The 1890-nt window shown below is 51.1% G+C and overlaps 1 protein-coding gene across 1 annotated transcript in view; it reads right to left on the reverse strand.

Moving 5' to 3' along the window:
- Positions 1–1890, reverse strand: part of sanbr (SANT and BTB domain regulator of CSR) — a gene marked incomplete at its 5' end in the record, with an annotated part of 66761 nt that overhangs the window by 23059 nt on the left and 41812 nt on the right.

A 1890-nucleotide genomic window follows, 5' to 3' on the forward strand; every position in this document is an offset into this window, starting at 1 on the left:
CCCCGTGGGGGGTACTCTGGGAGTATGGGGTACCGGGCCCTTTGATATGGGCTGTTAGGTCCCTGTATGACCGGTGTCAGAGCCTGGTCCGCATTGCCGGCAGTAAGTCGGGCTTGTTCCCGGTGAGAGTTGGACTCCGCCAAGGTTGCCCTTTGTCACCGATTCTGTTCATAACTTTTAGGGACAGAATTTCTAGGTGCAGCCAAGGTATTGAGGGGATCTGTTTTGGTGGCCTTAGGATTGCGTCTTTGCTTTTTTGCAGACGATGTGGTCCTGTTGGCTTCATCAGATTGTGATCTACAGCTTTTGCTGGAGTGGTTCGCAGCTGAGTGCGATGCGGCCGGGATGAGGATCAGTTCCTACAAATCCGAGGCCATGGTCTTGAGCCGGAAAATGGTAGAGTGCCCTCTCCAGGTCAGGAAGGAGATCCTACCCCAAGTGGAGGAGTTCAAGTATCTTGGGGTCTTGTTCACGAATGAGGGAAAAATGGAACGTGAGATCGATAGGCAGATAGGTGCAGCATCAGCAGTGAAGCAGGCGCTGTACAGTTCTGTCATGGTGAAGAGAGAGCTGAGTCAAAAGGCGAAGCTCTCAATTTACCGATCAAGCTATGTTCCTACCCTCATCTATGGTCATGAGCTTTGGGTTGTGACCAAAAGAACGAGATCTCGGATACAAGCGGCCGAAATGAGTTTTCTCCGCAGGGTGTCTGGGCTCTCCCTTAGAGATAGGGTGAGAAGCTCGATCATCTGGGAGAGACTCAGAGTAGAGCCGCTGCTTCTCCACATCGAGAGGAGCCAGTTGAGGTGGCTCAGCATCTGTTTAGGATGCCTCCCTGGTGAGATGTTCTGGACACGTCCCACTGGGAGGAGACCCAGAGGAAGACCAAGGACACGCTGGAGGGACTATGTTTCTCGGCTGGCCTGGGAACGCCTCGGGATTCCCCTGGAGGAGCTGGACCAAGTGGCTGGGGAGAGGGAAGTCTGGGCCTCCCTATGAAAGCCTCCAGTATACTGCCGCGTACGTCCGTTCACGCGTACGTACGCGTGTACTGTACGCAGAGGGTTCAGTCATTAAATTCCAGCGTACACCCTGAGCAGCTGCAGAGCAGCTTCACAGACAAGGGGTGTTTACCTTCGGGACAAATTGAGGTCGCCGATTGGTCATTTGCTGACACGCCTACTGGATTGACTGACAGGTCGGGGGGAAAAAAACGAGCGCTGGCAGCCTCAGCCGCAGCGGTGTTCTGTGTTTATATGTTGTTAATAAAAAGATCTAAAAAATAAAAACAGGGAGCGCTGGCTCTACAGCCCACACATCAGACCAGCCCACCAGGAAATCTCCAGACCCTCCTGCAGCCATGCTGGACCTGAGTTTAATTTGCTCATGACAAATTCCTTTATTTCTTACCATTTCAGTCATTGCATCAACGGAGGAGGAAGAGATCTCTTGCCTCTTGGCAAAAAAACACAAGAAAAGGCCAGATCAGGGATGAAGAAGGGGAATTTAATACATTGGTGTCGCATACAAAACAGTCCATCGCTGGGCAGTTTATTGAGCGACACCGCGTACGCGTATGCGGTCGTAAAAATTTGAGCTTTGCACGGACATGCCCTTGGGGGTACTCTCGTACCTCTGCATACATACGTGCGTACCTCTGAGTATGGATGTACGCGGCAGTATACTGGGGGCTTTAGGCTGCTACCCCCGCGACCCGACCCTGGATAAGCGGAAGAAAATGGATGGATGGATAATTGAGCAGCATCGAGACAATTTATTAATTTGTTCATTAATTTAATATACTCCCCATCTTTTCCTAACACTTGAATCCTGGTAGCTGAGCAGTTGCTACACTGTTGTATGTTGCCATGGCAACTCAATACACATTTT

Source organism: Nematolebias whitei, chromosome 1 (assembly GCF_014905685.2).
Source record: "Nematolebias whitei isolate Nwh7 chromosome 1, NemWhi1, whole genome shotgun sequence".
Classification (NCBI taxonomy): Eukaryota; Metazoa; Chordata; class Actinopteri; order Cyprinodontiformes; family Rivulidae; genus Nematolebias; species Nematolebias whitei.